The 17750-nt window shown below is 36.2% G+C and overlaps 1 protein-coding gene across 2 annotated transcripts in view; it reads right to left on the reverse strand.

The window, feature by feature from the left end:
- LOC143254415 (zinc finger MIZ domain-containing protein 1-like) overlaps positions 1-17750 on the reverse strand; it is a 156995-nt gene that overhangs the window by 121149 nt on the left and 18096 nt on the right. Inside the window, exon 1 of one of the 2 annotated variants that reach the window (XM_076509536.1) lies at positions 5154-5174. The exons of the other annotated variant lie outside the window; for it this stretch is intronic. The gene's annotated coding sequence lies outside the window, so the exon portion shown is untranslated. Of the gene's footprint in view, positions 1-5153; positions 5175-17750 lie in introns of those variants that run through there. 2 annotated transcript variants of the gene reach the window in all.

Genomic DNA, 17750 nt, shown 5'->3' on the forward strand with positions numbered 1-17750 from the left:
TTTGAAAAATACTTCTCGCATTTGAATTCAGAAAAAAACCCAAAAAAACAACTGCATTATTTATTTCTTCAGACCTTTATAGCGGTTAGTGTACGGATTCACAACGCTAAAATCAGGGGTTCGATTCCACTCGGTGGACACAGCAGATAGCCTGATGTGGCTTTGCTATAAGAAAACACACACACACACACCTGCTAGGACAGAGGTAAGTCAACGGATTTACAACGGTAAAATCAGGGGTTCGATTCCACTCGGTGGACACAGCAGATAGCCTGATGTGGCTTTGCTATAAGAAAACACACACACCTGCTAGGTCAGCGGTAAGTCAACGGATTTACAAGGGTAAAATCAGGGGTTCGATTCCACTCGGTGGACACAGCAGATAGCCCGATGTGGTTTTGCTATAAGAAAACACACACACACACACACACCTGCTAGGACAGCGGTAAGTCTATGGATTTACAACGGTAAAAACATGAGTTCGATCCCCATCGGTGAACACAGCAGATAGTCCGATGCAGCTTTACTGTAAGAAAAACACACTGACATTTACACATAAAACGAAAATCACGTATTGCGTAAATTACTGTTGTTGTTTTTAAATGCATTATATCCTTGTCTTTTCTCATAACTAATTTTTGCGCAACTTTATATCGTTTCTCCAAATTAGGGCCTGGCATGGCCAAGCGCGTAAGGCGTGCGACTCGTAATCTGAAGGTCGCGGGTTCGCGCCTGCGTCGCGCCAAACATGCTCGCCCTCCCAGCCGTGGGGGCGTTATAATGTGACGGTCACTCCCACTATTCGTTGGTAAAAGAGTAGCCCAAGAGTTGGCGGTGGGTGGTGATGACTAGTTGCCTTCCCTCTAGTCTTACACTGCAAAATTAGGGACGCTAGCATAGATAGCCCTCGAGTAGCTTTGTGCGAAATTCCAAAAAACCAAACCAATTCTCCAAATTAGATGTCTAGTTTTCTTTGTCACAAGTAAATTTTGCTGTAAAAGACGTGAGAAATTTGGTTAAATTTTAGCTGCAGATAAACTGTAGAGGGCAGTGTAAATCAAGCTGAACTTAAAGTGATCAATTTGTCAAAATGTTGTACTATATACACAAGTTATTGTGAAAATAATACGTCATTTACTTAAAACTATATTTCGCGTTCTTAAGGAGAAGTATATTTAATTAGTACATAAGCTAGCCAAGATCTTTTGCACGGGGAATCGTATAAGAAGGTAGCCAATTAAAAAAAAGCGCGAGAGATCTAAAAAAAAAAATGATAGGTACTCGTCAAAAACATTTGATTCTGTCATTACAAGCATATATAACAGTGTTGTCCTTTACGGTTGTGCTAATACGGTTAGATTCCATATGAAAATCTGTGCAATAAATCTAAAAAAATATTCAATGAAAACTATCAGTTACAGGAATCAATACGAACTGAATATCTTCTTGCCAAATATTATGGTACTTTATCATAATACAATTGAAATAAAAGCATGCAACAAATACATGAGTAAAAACGTTCCTCTGTTATATACATATTTAGGTCCGGCATGGCCAGGTAGGTTAAGGCGTTTGACTCCTAATCCGAAGGTCGCGGATTCGAATCCCTGTCGCACCAAACATGCTCGCCCCTTTAGCCGTGGGGGCGTTATAATGTGACGGTCAATCCCACTATTCGTTGGTAAAAGAGTATCCCAAGAGTTGGCGGTGGTTGGTGATGACTAGCTGCCTTCCCTCTTGTCTTACACTGCTATATTAGGGACGGCTAGCGCAGATAACCCTCGAGTAGCTGTGCGCGAAATTCAAAAACAAACAAATATATATGTATTTAAAGTAGGGGTCAAGAAAACATTCACAGAGAATAGTTACTCCAACTTGACAACGTCTTTGTGTGTTATATTAACCTCCTATAGAAAACTTTATAAAAGAGACCATCATTTTCAAGTCTTGCCGGGAGGCGTTAGAAAAAGGAAACAATAGTTCCGAGTCCAAAGGGGTCAGGTGAGATCATATAACTGGCTGGTAGTAGAGACCTCGGGAAAGATGTTGATAGAGATGATAATCAATACTCAACTACTTAGAACTTTCGTTCTCATAGCTTGAAGCTATTTCTTCTCGAAATAATAAAATAGCTTTTGTATTCCTCTTGCTGTGCACGTGCTCTTTGCCGCCATAACTTAAAACGTGTCGACGTTTGACCAAGATACACCGACAAGCAACCAAATGGAACCGTACAGATAACTAACTGTACGTCAAGAATAGCACCCGACTGGTAAAATGTACCAGTTATCACAGCTTTGCGAGAAACACACGCCTCTTCTCATTACTTCCCACAAAAACAACACGTTCAGCACTTCTCAGTGAATTATATAAGATGTGAAAGGCAAAACTGAGGCAGTTTGTGGACAAATCAAAATATTTCGTTAGTTCATGTATATTAAACCTTAATAATGTAAATAATCAATTTGAGTATAGCTTCACATGACCAGGAAGTTAGGGCATTGGACTCGCAATTTATGAGTGGCAGGATCGAAACTCGTTGCTGAAAATGCTCGCCCTTTTTGGCTGTGGGAGTGTTATAACGTGACGCTTAATCTGACTGTTCGTTAGTAGGTGGTGTTAACTAGCTTCCTTCAGAATTAGGGGCGGCTAGGTGCAGATAGCCCTCGAGTAGCTTCGTGCGAAAATTCATCAAAATAGATAAAACCTTTTTGTTTGTTTACAGTTAAGCATAAAGGTACACAATAGGCTATCTGTGCTCTTGGTATTAAAACCCCGTTTCTCGCGTTGTAAATCCGCAGACATACTGCTGTCCCACGGGGAGGAGGAGCAAACAAACTTTGTTTGTTTTTTTGAATTTCGAGCAAAGCTACACTAGGACTATCTGCTCTAGTCGTTCCAAATTTAGTAGCATAAGACTAGAAGAAAAGCGACTAGTCATCACCACCCACCGCCAACTCTTGGGCTACTCTTTTACCAACGAATAGTGGGTTTGACTGTAACATTATAACGCCCCCACGGCTGAAAGGGTGAGCATGTTTGGTGTGATGGGGATTCTAAATCGCGATTCTCAAATTACGAGTCGAACGCCTTAACCACCTGGCCATGCTGGGCCTAACAAACTTTGAGTAGCATATTAAAACGTGTTACTTTTTGTTGATTACTTTTGCCGAAACAACTTGTAATATATGCAACATGCGTGAAAAACATTATACCAGAAGGTATGAAGGTATAACGTTGTCCTAGCTTAAACAAAACTGATATATATTTTAAGGTTTCGAAAACAGATAAAAATAAATATACACATGCACCATACGAAATAGTTCGTTTGTTCGTTAAGCCCAAAGCTACACAGTAGGCTATTTGTACTGTACCCACTACAGATATCGAAAATCGGGTTTTAGGGTTATAAGCTTTGAGATTTATCGCTGAAATTCGAGAGGGATCATAGACGAGATATGTTTGTGTCTATACTCTTTCTTATGTGGTCGTAGATTATATGAGTGTGGAATTCTCAAATACAAAATTCAAATATTACAGCAAACATTTATCATGCACTGCAAAAATGGAGGAGCCTTTGGTGAGAGAGATTTTATTAATTCCGTACATTACTCAAATAATAAACTGGTGGATCTTTTCGTGAGAGTTTGCTTGTTTGTTTTGTTTTTGAATTTCGAACAAAGCTACTCGAGGGCTATCTGCGCTAGCCGTCCCTAATTTAGCAGTGTAAGATCAGAGGGAAGGCAGCTAGTCATCACCACCCACCGCCAACTCTTGGGCTACTCTTTCACCAACGAATAGTGTGATTGACCGTCACATTATAACGCCCCCACGGCTGAAAGGGCGAGCATGTTTGGCGCGACGGGGATGCGAACCCGCGACCCTCAGATTACGAGTCGAACGCCTTAACCCATTTCGTGAGAAAGATTTTTATTAATTCCGTAGATTACTCAGTTATTGAATTGGAGGATCCTTTCGTGACAGATTTATTTCACGAACAACGACTACTATGGTACGAACTGGAGTATGCAAATTAAGTGTAAATATTGATGAAGTTTAGTTGAAACGATGGCAACAGGCAACGAGAGAAAACTACAAATAAACTTAGAATTCCAAAACATTTTATACCGTATAGGTCATGATACGATAACAGTTTAATGTAGTTAAAAAAAACACACACAAAAAAACCCTGGTACCAAAATGTTTTATCAATTTCAAAACACACAGGATAAAGGCATTTGGTAACTCACTTGTACAAAAAGTTTGGTATTATTATTTCGACCGTTATAATAACACTACTGAAAAGTAAAATTAAATCCAATCAACTGAGGAGGAACTCGGAAGGAAAATATTTGTCTTGGATGTTAAACTGAAATAAATGTGAATTTTTATTTTCCAATATACAGTCTACTTTATCTCCTTATAGTACGTTATGTGCCATGCCCTTTCATTATTATGTTATTTCTTAAGATTGTGTAAAATGTATAACATATTATATGCCATGCTCTTTTATTATTATTTTGTTTCTTACGATTCTGTAAAATTTATAAACATTTTATATGCGATATTCTTTCATTATTATTTTATTTCTTAATATTCTGCAAAATTTATAATAGATTATATATCATATTATTTCATTATTATTTTATTTCTTAAGATTCTGCAAAATTTATAATAGATTATTCTGTAAAATTTATAAATTTCATCATTAGTGATTCTGCAAAATTTATAATAGATTACAAAATTTCATCATTAGTGTTAATAGATTTAATAAAGAAACATTAAACAGAATTATGAAAATATTGTGTAATAAACACAAAAATATGTTACGTAAATATGATGAAGTAACAGTTAATATTTTTAAAACTGAAATTTCCTATAAATGTTTTTAGGTGTTCATAAGGTCGATAAAACGACTTGGTACTATTTTCACGTGCATATGAACACTGAAATGTGAAAGAATAGATTCAGTATGAAACTTAGTGGTTATCGTAAACTTAACGAATACATTTAATGGGCGGAGGTTGGGAGTTATATAGTTTAGTACACTTTATAGTAGCATAATTTGTCAACTAACTAACATATTAATTTCGGCCTTACTTCTATAATGTGGTTGACTATAATGTCAGTGTCAAGGGGTAAACTTGCCTTACCTATAGTGGAAGGTTCTTATTTTCGTATTTCTTTGGAGAGCAGTCACCTTCCCACAACTGTCTGGCAGTGAAGAGTGATACAGATGTGGGACGTTATGAGTTCGAGCACTCACATCTTGCTCTCATAACCTATTTTTTCTCACTTATTTTAATTTTTCTTTCTGCAACGTGTGTAACTAGCGAACGGAGGTTGAGACTGGTTAGTAGACGGTGTATCCCCACGGCAATGGGGGTTCTACTTCTTCAGATACCTCTAAACCCAGGACACATCATATATCCCACATCATAACATGTGATCCGGAGATCTTTTTGACTTGTGCATCGTTTCTCTTGTGGTTGTTATGGCCTTTTTTATATAATGGTTTGAATTTCGCGCAAAGCTACTCGAGGGCTATCTGCGCTAGCCATCCCTAATTTAGCAGTGTAAGACTAGAAAGAAGGTAGCTAATTATCGTCACCCACCCACTTACTCTTTTAACAACGAATAGAGGGATTAACGCCCCCACAGATGATAGGGCAAGCATGTTTGGCATGATAGAGATTCATTAGCTCACAACGGTTCAGCAGGTGTAAATTTGCCCAATTTTTTTATAAGCAGTAATAATAAAATAATTAACCCTGGATTACTTGCTTTCAATTTTCCCACTCTTCCCTAATAAGAAAACTACTGTGCGTAAAGCATGGGATCTTGTCTCTAACGAGGCTGATATAGAACGTCTTGGAATGCACCTCCACATTCGGCAGCGGACGTTACAGGTCAAAATTCCCTGTTAGGCAAAAAATGTGGGACTGCCGCAGGTTCTTTGTTCGGGATAGAAAATGGCAGACAGTTCTATTACAGTGGTAACTATGGAGAACGTATAGTTTGGCTTAAGAAAACTGGAAAAACAATACTCACGAAGTTCAACTCCAGATATATATATATATAGTAATTTAATATATATATATATATATAGTAATTTATTTAATGAAGCTAACAATTCTTTTTTCTTCACAGATATGGATGTTCGATCATATCACATATATATATATATATATTTATCATAGGCCCAGCATAGCCAGGTGGTTAAGGCACTCGACTTGTAATCTGAAGGTCGCATTATAACGTGACTGTCAATCCCACTATTCATTGGTAAAAGAGTAGTTCAAGAGTAGGCGGTGGGTGGTGATGACTAGCTAGCTGCCTTCCCTCTGGTCTTCCATTGCAAAATTATTGACGGCTAGCGCAGATAGACCTCGTGTATATTCGAAAACAAACAAACAATATTTATCATGGATTATGTCTAATGAATTCTCGTTTTCAAAGAACGAGTCCGACTACCAATGACGTTATACTTCGAAATAATAGTTTTATGATGTCATTAAGAAAATCGTTTAGAGAGTACTTAAGACTCTATTCATATGTTTTAATATATTTAAAAACATTATAAATGTAATGCAATATAAACGTCAACGATATAATTTTATTTCCCGACTTCATAAATATATGTAGTTTCTATAACATCTTCCAAATAATTTTAATAAAAATATTACTGCCTCATTTTATTATTAATAGCAGTGAACATCTGTCGCGCCCAAGTTTTGCTGAACAATCTATACGATTTTTAACCTTCAGCCTTCAATTCTTCGATTCCCGCTGCAGAAGGATGACCTTGACTGGCGGGAATAAGCTGTTTTAGCGCCCCCTAGAGAGTACGAGAGCGGCACTTGATGAAATAAAACTAGCACTCGGGTTATTATATGAAACAGAGGGCAGGAGAGGTGAGTTTTGGTGGTTAGATAACTTGTGAGATGGGCAATAAGCCAATCCGAAGTGGGGCGTAATGAAGAAAAGTGTTGCGAAGTCTCGAGAGAAAATAAACTATTTTATAGTTTACCCTCAAAACACCTAGTTGAACGGCTTAATGGAAATACAGAATATGTCAAGCGGGTGGGTCAAATTCATGATTGCGGGGGCGTTGTTTTTGGCTTTTTGTTTTAACGAACACCAGTGGAGAAAGGATGATTTTACAGTTGTAATGGTGTGTAGGCTAGTTATTGATTGAGCCGGTTAGTCACCGAAACCATGTTGAAGTCAGCTATTACAAAAATGGGCCAAATAAATGACCTCAAGAAATTAAATGGACTCAAACAAACAAACAAACAATTCCGTTTATTATAAGCCCACTTGGTAACTCGGGTAACGTACTACTATATAGTATTCTAGTATTACTTGTTTCAGGGAGACTTTACGCTGTCACTATAAGTTGTTATTGCATTAATTATGCCATCATTATACGTATATGATTAACATGCAAGCTAGGAGTCTGTCAAACAAACTGTCGTTAATGGACGTTTAGAAAATACGGAGGTGAACATGTACACTTACAGTTTTACTTTAAAATACGTACGTACGTGTATCATGGCTTGGTTTACATTTCGCGCAAAGCTACTCGAGGGCTATCTGCGCTAGCCGACCTTAATTTAGCAGTGTAAGACTAGAGAGAAGGCAGCTAGTCGTCACCATCCACCACCAATTTTTGGGCTACTCTTTTACCAAAGAATAGTGGGATAGACCGTTGCATTATAACGCCCACACGGGTGAAAAGGCGAGCATCTTTAGTGGGACGAGGATTTGAACCCGCCACCCTCGGATTACGAGTCGAGTGTCTTAACCACCTGGCCATGCCTTGCTCGTGTATTATGTAATTTACATATAAACTAGTTGAGATAAGCTGAGGATGTCCACAGTTGTTATAATGAAATACGGGAAACTGATTAATTATCTGTTATTAGAAGACGTTAAAATAATTAACAAAGAACAAAGAATGACGTTTGAATAATGCAAGAACGTAGAGTTTACGTCTTAGTTTTTCTTTTTTCTTATTGTAAACTAATTAATTACAAAAAAATGAATGGAGAAAACGAAGAAGTTCCTTGAACCAGACACACACATTACAAACTCAGTTAGGATTAATTCTATATATCTGCTATTATTGATAAGGTTAGGCTGGAACCTTTTAAAATCTTGTTTACATTCTCTGTCAAAGCTTGTTTGTTGCTCAGAAAATTTATTAATAATTGCAACGTATGTGTTGTTGTTATTTTGCAATCATAGGACTTGCAATCACAAGCAAGTACCTTAACCAAACCACAGTCTGTGCATGGACATCAACATAGGTTCTCCTATGTCATATAGGGAGAAACAAAGTTTCAATATCAGAAAGTCAAAGTTCAGACACGTCAAGGTCGTCTCAGCGGGTCGACAGAAATTAATCTGTTTAAAATAGTGTATCATCTTTCTTTCTTTCTATTTCTATGAAATACTGTTACGTCATTTAAGAAAAATTAAAGTTGCATTATGGATAATAAAGAAGTTACAGCGCACGAGCTTTGAAACCTAATGCCCTACCTTTTTTCACCCCCTTGGTAAAAAAAATAAAAAATATCACGTGCACGAGCAACACTGCCTCTACAATAAGTCTACAGGGTGCCGGGAAATAAATAAAAAGAATTCAGTTTTTGTATGTCGCTTTGGAAGTACATTTTCTGAAGAATTACATTTAAGCACGATTTTGCACATTGAATTTATCAAAGGTGTTATATGAAACCGAAACTATAAAAACGCGATTAAAACCGCTGTAATAGAAAAATAGTTACATGATTAATGTTTGAGACAAATGTTCTTTTATTCACATTTTATCCGGAAGGAAGGTGGGGTTAATTATTTGTTTGTTTTGGTATTTCGCGCAAATCTAAACGAGGACTATCTGCGCCAGCCGTCCCTAATTTAACAATGCAAAACTAGAGGGAAGGCAGCTACTCATGACTACCCACCGCAAAGACTTGGGCTACTCTTTTACCAACGAATAGGGGTATTGACCGTCACATTATAACGCCCCCACGGCTAAAAGGGGCGAGCATGTTTGACCCTCAGATTACGAGTCGAGTGCCTAAACCCACCTGGCCATGCCGAGTCACGAAAGGGGGGTTAAATGGTACAATTCTTATTGTGAAGTTAAACAAAGAACACAAAACTTCTCACTGACTATTGTATATCTATAAACAAAATATTCAACGTGGCTTCCACGTTGCTCTATTTGATCGGTAAAAACATTGTTTCAACGGTTAAGTAATTATTAACATCAAAAAAGAACAACTATGCCAAAACCAGTAAGACTAAACAAGTCTTAACTTCTACAAAAATGCTCCATAAATTAAAATAATTACCAGAGCACGAGCTATAAAGTGGGGGATATATGATGTGTCCTGGTGTTTGGAAGTGACTGGGGAAGTAAGACCCACATTCCAGTGGAGATATACCTTCTACAGTCTTTTATTTACTTGGTGGTGCGTGTCTCGATAATTATTTTACCAGGATCTTTTAATTCTGCCAACTCAGGTAATAATTAAAGCTTTCAGCTATTATGTACAATTAAAAGGAGTACAACGCTAAAACAATTACACAATAAATAATTTATTGAAATACAGGAACCAGTTATAAAAAGACCCTGCATGTCACAGCATTCTTACGTCACCGGCCCGGCATGGCCTAGCGCGTAAGGCGTGCGACTCGTAATCCGAGGGTCGCGGGTTCGCGCCCGCGTCGCGCTAAACATGCTCGCCCTCCCAGCCGTGGGGGTGTATAATGTGACGGTCAATCCCACTATTCGTTGGTAAAAGAGTAGCCCAAGAGTTGGCGGTGGGTGGTGATGACTAGCTGCCTTCCCTCTAGTCTTACACTGCTAAATTAGGGACGGCTAGCACAGATAGCCCTCGAGTAGCTTTGTGCGAAATTCCCAAACAAACCAAACCAAACTTACGTCACCAACTTCAGAACTTCAGGAGTTAAAATTAATGTTTTACTGGAAACTAACTAGGCATAAACATATTGGTAAAACACACATTTCAAAAAGAGAAACAAGCACGTGCTTATTGCTACTACAAGTCTTTGAAGAATGATTTGATTTCATTTTAATTTCGCGCAAAGCTACTCGAGGGCTATCTGCGCTAGCCATCCCTAATTTAGCAGTATAAGACTAAAGGGAATGCAGCTAGTCATCACCACTAGTCGCCAACGTTGGCAAATCGTGGGATTGACCGTAACATTATAAAGTCCTCACGGCTGAAAGGGCAAGCATGTTTGGCATGACAGGGATTCGAACCCGCGATCCTCAGATTACGAGTCGAGTGCCTTAACCACCTGGCCATGCTGGGCCATCTTGAAGAATGAATGAAGTGACTTGCGCAAAAAAGCTTTGCTGAAAAGTATTTAGGCATAAACACATTGTCTCCTAGGTCTCAAGGTTTTGTTAATATAATCTAAATATACTTGCTGAAAGTTTCAATATTCTAGTTATTACACTTTTGAAGTATAAATTAACAGAGTAATACAATTACATATGTATCATTTCAGGATAACAAGAGACCTGTTGGTCCATCTAGGCCATCCCATCCACTACACTAAATTATAAAATAAGAATAAAACATTCAAAACTAAGCCTTATCATTCAAATATTTATCAAGCTTTTCCTTAAATGAATTGTATTTACTATATCTGAAAGCAATCCATTCCAGAAATCATCCATAGTATTAGAAAAATAAAACTGTATTAGCTGAAGATGATTCATGTCCAAACAAAGTTTATCTTTGAGTCCCTTAGTCCTACCACTTGAACCACTGAATACAAAATAGTTGCTGTGTGAACGTTATTAATATCCTTAACAATCATAACACCTTAACCATATCTTCTCTAGCTCCTATCTTTTAAGATGAAACAATTCGGAAATCTTAACACTCCTACGAAAAGTGGGGCCTAATAGGCCCCAGAGCAACTTGAAAGGTTATTAATATTAGGCTAATAATTTTGTATTTAAATGAAATTGCCATTTAAATCCATTAATGAATGGATTAACGAGATTCCCACTGTCCCTATCTACTATCTAGCGAAACCACAGCCAGGAAAACGGGCTTGGAGAAATCAGGACTAGAAACGTCTTTTCGTTGGAGTGTTAACCTATCTATCACATGATAACATTTCCATCACAGATAACGTTATATTAGTCCTCTTCTGAATTATTTTCAATAATTCAATACCCTTTTCGGGGTAAAGAGTAGAATACAAAACACAGTATTCCAAATGTAGATTAATCAATAACGAATACAATGAATTTATAAGTTGAAAAGTAAATGTACTCGTCCACAGTGAAGGGAAAAAGTTTAACTTAATATATCAGTTTAAATTATTTCATAGATTTAAAAAGGTTAATTGTGTTACACTCTTAGTTTCACTTTAAACTAAATTTCTGAACTACTCGTGTCGTCTACCGCGAAAATAACTGTCTAACATTTCAGTCGTGCTAAGAGCAGGTCAACAACGACATGTGGTAAATCTACATTTTTATTATTTAAGTTACGTCACATTTTGAAATGTGAATGATAGCGTGGTTAATTCCAAACAATTTAGTGTTGAATATCCTGCTTGCAAAATAAATTTTGGCATCAACGTTATTTGTGTTTGTTCCAACGGTATTTCAAAAGTGAACATTGAGTTTTGCCTGCGTGCGCAGATTTTTAAACGGGAGACAAACAAACGCTCGAACAGACACCACGGTTCATAATATATATAAGATAACCCATTTAGATCTGTATTCAGTATTTTTGTAGATAGAATCTAACACCCTATTTGCTCTATTTCCATCCAAACGTTATACTCATAATTTAAGTGGTAATATACCATATCTTTTACGTAGAATTTTTTATAATTAAAAGCCATCCGCAATGTGTTTGTCCAATCTGCCAAGTAGTCCAAATCCTTTTTTTAGGTACCCTCTTCCTCCTTAGAGCTAGAAATATCCAAAACTTTAATACAATCAGAACAACTGAATAACGTATTCACGGTCCATTCGCTATGTCTTTGACGTAAGTCCAAAAGACCAAAGGTCCTAACACTGAGACACTTTACTCCTGACTGAATCCAGTTTAGCTGAATTACATTCAATACAATCCCCTGCTTTCTTCCATCCAGCCCGATTTTTATCCAGTAAGCGAACCTACCACACATACCTACAGAGATAACCTTTGGACAAACCTCTTATGTGGCATCTTATTCAGAGATAACCTTTGGACAAACCTCTTATGTGGCATCTTATCAAATGCCTTCTGTAAATCTTTATACACCAAACCCTCATACATACCCTTATCTATCTAAACACTAACCTCTTCAAATGATGTTAACAGATTAGTAACATAAATTTTTTCTCTTATTCAACTGTGCTGATCATTCAATATAATTTTAACTTTGTTAAATTACTTCACAAAGCATATTTTAACATAATTTCAAAAACGTTTCTCATCATTGATGTAAGACTCAAAGACCTAAATTATTAGAAATATTTTATCATTATCACCTCCTTTGAATGATAAGTAACATTAGCCAACTTCCACTCTCCTGGTACCTGGCTAGTATTCAAGGATTTGGAAAAAACATCAGCAACAAATGTCTCTCACATATCGAATTATTAACATCCTTCAAAAAACCATTAGGTATATAATATTTGACCAGGAGCTTTATCATTCTTAAAACATCCCAATTTTTCAAAATTAATGTGGTCGCTTTATCCAGTCTTTTTCTCCATCTAACTGACCAGGAACTTTATCATTCTTAAAACATCCCAATTTTTCAAAATTAATGTGGTCGCTTTATCCAGTCTTTTCTCCATCTAACTGACCAGGAACTTTATCATTCTTAAAACATCCCAATTTTTCAAAATTAATGTGATCGCTTTATCCAGTCTTTTTCTCCATCTAACTGACCAGGAACTTTATCATTCTTAAAACATCCCAATTTTTCAAAATTAATGTGGTCGCTTTATCCAGTCTTTTTCTCCATCTAACTGACCAGGAACTTTATCATTCTTAAAACATCCCAATTTTTCAAAATTAATGTGGTCGCTTTATCCAGTCTTTTTCTCCATCTAACTGACCAGGAACTTTATCATTCTTAAAACATCCCAATTTTTTAAAATTAATGTGGTCGCTTTATCCAGTCTTTTTCTCCATCTAACTGGCAAGGAACTTTATCATTCTTAAAACATCCCAATTTTTCAAAATTAATGTGATCACTTTATCCAGTCTTTTTCTCCATCTAACTGACCAGGAACTTTATCATTCTTAAAACATCCCAATTTTTCAAAATTAATGTGGTCGCTTTATCCAGTCTTTTTCTCCATCTAACTGACCAAGAACTTTATCATGCTTAAAACATCCCAATTTTTCAAAATTAATGTTGTCGCTTTATCCATCTAACTGATGCTCTATATGAGTAACATTGCTCACATCTTCAGAAGTAAACATAGAAGAAACAAAAAGCAAGAGTATAATTTAATAACGCAGTCATCCTATAATCATCCGATATCATTGTTTCTAACATCTTGCCCATCATTAACGGACTTAAATAAATTTATACTATTAATTTTCACATTTTTAGAAAACCTTAGTATTCCTAATTTCCCATTTGACCGACTCTAGTTGGTTTTGTATAAGCTTTCAAATTTCTTAGCTTTGCACCAATTCAATTTTTTTATATTTATAATACTTTTCTAAATGTAATCCTTTATTTTCGTTGCGAGTCCAACTCGGCCTCCTTATGCTGATACGTTTTTTCTGTAAAGAATATGTCAATCTTGAATATTAAAAAGATTATTTTAATTTTTTTCAAGATTTGGTCAGTATATCCAGTTAATTCATAGCAGATGCATTTTGTCCTACCTCTTCAAGATTCGTTTCTTTGAAATTTGAAACCACAATACAAGGAATCGTTATTTCTTATCTCTATAAACAGCAAAACATAAAATCTGATTGAGGAATACTCGCTTGCACCAAGAAGGTCCCCACTTTCCACCTGTTGTCCATTTTTATATTAGAAGTAAAGTATAAATCTAAAATGACAGTTATTGTTCCTGATTGGTTCCCTAACCAATTGGTGAAGAAAATCATCTAGAAGAGTCTCTAAAACCTTGTCTTCCTCAAGGTTTTTACATTTACTAATCTATGTTCCTGAAATGAAAATCTCCCTTAATTAATGTTTATTCACTTTTGAATTTCGCGCAAAGCTACACGAGGGCTATCTACGCTAGTCGTCCCAATTTAGTAGTGTAAGGCTAGAGGGAAGGCAGCTAGTCATCCCCACCCATCGCCAACTCTTGGGCTACTCTTTTACCTATGAATAGTCGAATTGACTGTCACATTATAACGCTCCCACGGCTGAAAGGGCAAGCGCCCTAACCAACTGACAATTATCACTTCACTAACAGCTGAGTTCTTTGTCTCACTATAATGTTTCTCATCAGTTTTAGCTGGTGGTCTATAACATTTCCTTGCCCTAATATTTATTAGCTTTCATTCATAATCAATTAACTACAAGCTTAGATGTGTGATATTATTGTCCAAAAGTAGCAGTTAGCAAAGAACCCGATTCGATGGGTGTGAATATAGTATTGACTTCACATAAAAGATTCGGATTCGGGAATGGTTTGTTTGTTTGTTTTTAAATTTCGCGTAAAGCTACACAAAGGCTATCTGCGCTAGCCATCCCTAATTTAGCAGTGTAAGACTAGAGGGAATCCAACTAATCATCACCATCCACCGCCAACTCTTGGGCTACTCTTTTACCAACGAATAGTGGGATTGACCGTCACATTATAACGCTCCCACGACTGAAAGGGCGGGCATGTTTGGTGCGACGGGATTCGAACCCGCCTTCGGGAATGAATAGCTGCTGGTATTACGTAGTGAAAAAAAATTCAATAAACGAAAATGTTTAAAACTAAACATAGGAAAATTCGAAGTTATTTAATTTAATTGAAGATGAAGAACGTAAAGGTTCAAAACTAACAAGACAGAAAAGAATCAGAAACTACTATAGTGTTAAAAGAACCAGAAACTACTATAATGTTAATAGATTAGTTTTATTTCATTAAAAATCAAGTTGTAATAATCGAATGGAAAACTGACGCACAAAGGTCCGCGCCATTTGGAATCGCAATCCATTCCTGAATCCGTATAAACTTTTTTCGTAAGAGACGGATGTATTATGTGAAAAAGGCAGCGAAATTCATACTCGAATCCGGATCCAGTTTTCGGTGAAAAACGAACATATTTTATATAATAAATAAATAAATCCATTCCAGTTCCTGAGTCCAGTTTTTAGTAAAGATTGATATATTTTGTGTAAAAGGTGAATTAATTCATTCCCAAATCCAAATGGAATTGAATGATTTGCGTGCATTATTATTAGGGTTAGTCGATGAATTACTATATTGTAGCAGCCAAGTTTTAATAGGTGCGTATTCTCCGAAGTAAGAATCGTATCGAAATTCACTATAATTCAAAACTTAATTCGCAAATGCTTCCATTTATCCATCTTTTACCTTTCCCTTGATTTAGTTACGGATTTCAATGCTAAAATCAGCGGTTCGATTCCCTTCAGTAGACACAGCAGATAGCCCAATATAATTTTGCCATAAGAAAATCACACCACCACAGTTATATCTCCTTTTGTTATTTTGTCTTGAGATGTGCGTTTTTAAGAAGATGTAAAGTTAGATATATTTCTCCGTTTTTTAATATCACAGCTGCCGTATATCCAATATTAAAAAATAAATATTCAAGAACACCCAAAACTCCGATGTATACAGGAGTGGTGGGGATGATATTCTTTCTCAAGTTTATAAAATCGTGCGATTTATCTGGATTTATCTCCTCAAGTTTGCTGCTCGTGAACAAAATGAGAGAAACGAAAAACCTTCACGTCAATCATAACACTTAAAACTACTAATTATCTTTAGGAAGTCCATTAAGTTATATAGTTCCATCCCAAAGTTTAATCACGTCACGGCGATGATTCTACTTAGCCAGTATCGAATCATATCACACAATGTAAATTTCCTGAGGCTTACTACGTCATTTCATGGCTTGGTCTTTAAAAACGTAATTGGAAAAACCAACATGAAATTCAGCATACACAAAAACACTTGCTTGCTGATTCTTGTGATTAATACTAAAGTTAATTCGAATACATTAATAATTATAATAACAAACAAATAGAGTTCGAATAAATGAAATGATGCATTATTAAATTCTTGTCTAAAAATCTGATTTGTAGATGGCTTATAATTGATAATAATTACCATTCGCTTATTCAAATCTAATTGAGAAATGCTCACTTGCACAAAATACAGGGTGGCCCGTAAATCCTTACCCATCTAATATGTTGTCTCTAAACAATGTTATAATACTAATGATGAGTTGAAGGCAGCTGTTTCCGCGACATTTGGAACAATAACCCCTGCTTTGTTGAGAAAAATGTCTCACAGAACATGGCGTTGCATAATATTATGCAGCGAGAATTAGGGACAGCACACAGATACACTGGATACATAAGATATATGGATGGGTAGGGACTTACGGGCCACCCTGTAGTTCCCCACTTTCCACCCGTCAACCATTTCTGTATTAGAAGTTAACAATAAATTTCAACTGATATTTGTTGTTCCTGATTGGTTCCTTAACTAATTATTTAAGAAAACCATCTATAACAGTTTCTAGAAACCTGTCTTCCTCATGGTTTAAACATTTACCAATATATGTGCCTGAAATTAAAATTTCCTTAATTATAACACCACTAACAGCAGCTGAATTATTCATTTCAATGTAATTTTTCTCATCAGTTTCAGATGGTGCCCTGTAGCTTTCATTCATAATACGTTACCCAAGCTTATGAGTTTAATAATATTAATATTGACGAAAAGCCACAGTTAGCAAAAAACCTGACCGATAAGCCCTGATATTGGCGAAAGGCCTCCAAGTACTGGATATAGCAAATGTAGTGTAGATGACATATTATAACACATTTTAATCTGATTTGCTTTCATTCACGGGTTCTTAGAATTCGGCCCAAATTTTTAATTCGAAGTATAATATAATGAAAACTTAGGATGGATCGCCTGATCCAGGAACAGTTAATATTTAATTGCACTTTTTCATTAAATTCTTGATAACACTCGCGCAGCTTTCACAATTTCATAATTACCCCTTGTTTTTCTAATGGTTCAACAAGCACTAACTCAGATAAATTGATGTAGTTTCAGTTATTTCGCACAGTTTCAATTGACCTTTAACACAATAGTAGTTTAAATTCTTCAGGGTTCAAAGGTTTCAGCCGCATTGCTTTTTGTCAGGGAGGATCAGAATATATTAAAATTATATCATTAAGTGACACATTTAACACGTTAAACACTTTGAGATAAAACAGTTTAATTTTAAAAACTTTCGTGTAACATGCAAAAGATAAAAATCTGAAACAAACTCGTTTTAAATACGGGTACTTGTTAGACATCTTCTCAAGCAAGTGTTTCAACACGTTTTCATGGAAAAGTTGTATTTTCCACGACATCAATTGAGAAATCGTTATGTATTTTGTATACTGCTCAACAATGATGTGAAATTTGCTTTGATGCTGTCTCCTAATCCTTTGGGCTAAGTAAGCAATACGCGATGTTTCTCAGCAGACTCAACCTGCTAACATACAATTACTCAGGGTTCTCGGAATTCCAAGCC

This window comes from Tachypleus tridentatus, chromosome 6 (genome assembly GCF_004210375.1).
Source record: "Tachypleus tridentatus isolate NWPU-2018 chromosome 6, ASM421037v1, whole genome shotgun sequence".
In the NCBI taxonomy this organism is placed as follows: Eukaryota; Metazoa; Arthropoda; class Merostomata; order Xiphosura; family Limulidae; genus Tachypleus; species Tachypleus tridentatus.